The sequence below is a fragment of the Orycteropus afer genome, unplaced genomic scaffold (genome assembly GCF_000298275.1).
Source record: "Orycteropus afer afer isolate SDZICR_OR568_19922 unplaced genomic scaffold, OryAfe1.0 scaffold00283, whole genome shotgun sequence".
NCBI lineage: Eukaryota > Metazoa > Chordata > Mammalia > Tubulidentata > Orycteropodidae > Orycteropus > Orycteropus afer.
This window is the reverse complement of record NW_006921870.1, coordinates 1,033,698-1,035,127: the sequence shown is the minus strand read 5'-3', so window position 1 is coordinate 1,035,127 and position 1,430 is coordinate 1,033,698.

The window sequence follows — 1,430 nt, the reverse complement described above, 5'->3', positions numbered from 1 at the left end:
CAGGGATCATGGAGCTGGCGCGGGATTGGGCAGTGTTTCATTCTGCTGTGCATGGGGTTGCTTTGAGTTGGAAATGGCTGGAGGGCACCTAACAACAATTATCCAGGATCTCCAGATTTGATCCTTTCCTGAGTGATTGGCATTGGTAGCCAGGCACCATCTAGTTCCTCTGGTCTCGAGGGCCACTGTGTCCTAGAGCTGATTGCTTCTACATGCCCCCCATTTTTTTTTTTTTTTTTTGCATTCCTCTTCACTTCCGACTCTAGGAGACTGCATCTTAGATGGCTGCTTGAAAGCTTTTAAGACCCCAGTCACTACTCACCAATGTAGGATGTGGAGCAATGTTTTTATGTATTTTGTTGTGCCAATTGAGTCTGGTGTCCCCCAGTACTATGGTCCTGAGGCAGTAAATCTATTGGATCTCTCTCACATAGAGTCTGGTTGTCTGTGAGAGATGACTCTGTGTCTGTCTTCTATTGTTTTTGTAAGGACTGAAGGTATTTTGTATCACTGATGTCTGTGCAAGATTAGCCTCAGCTGAATCTATCCTTAGTCTAGAGAATACTTCTGTTCACTGACCCCCGTCTGATCATCTCAGGTGTTTATGTGTTTATCTGTATAGACTAGTGTTGTTAATGGCAATGTGGTATTGTGGACACATTGGCTGGTATTAGCATATGTCATCTATCTCTTATGTGCACAATTTGGTGTCCTCTCATTTCCTAATGTTACTATGGTGGTCATATATCCTTCCTGCATATCCTTCCCCCTATCCATGTCAGGGTGTAGGTTCCAACTTGCCTGCAATTTATCCTTCCTCATCCCGGTAACCTACTAAGTGAGTTCCCATTCTCAAGCAAGCCCTTCTCTGTCTTTTTAGGGTAATGGACTCATACAGTACTTGTCCTTCTGTGATTGACTTATTTCACTCAGCATAATGTCCTCCAGGTTCATGCACATTGAGAGATGATTAGCGTATCCTCAGTTCTTTAATGTGGCATAGTATTCGATTGTGTGGATATACCATAATTTGGTTATCCACTCATCTATTGATGGGCATTTAGGTTGTTTCAATCTCTTTGCTATGGTGAATTGTGCTCCAAAGAACATAGGTGTGCATATGTCTGTTTGTGGGCTATCTCTCACATCTTTAAGATGTATTCCTAGTAATGGAATTGCTGGGTCAAATGGTACTTCTATTTTCAGTTTTTTAAGGAAATGCCATACCACTTGCCACAATGATTGTGCCATTTTACAATCCCACCAGCAGTGCACAAGAGTTCCAATCTCTCCACAACCCTGCCAGCATTTGTTACTATCTGATCTGTTGAACTGTGCTATTATTGCTGGGGTGAGATGATATCTCATTGTTGTTTTGATTTGCATGTCTCTAATGATTAAGGGGAGCTCTGGTAGCATAGTGCCTAAGG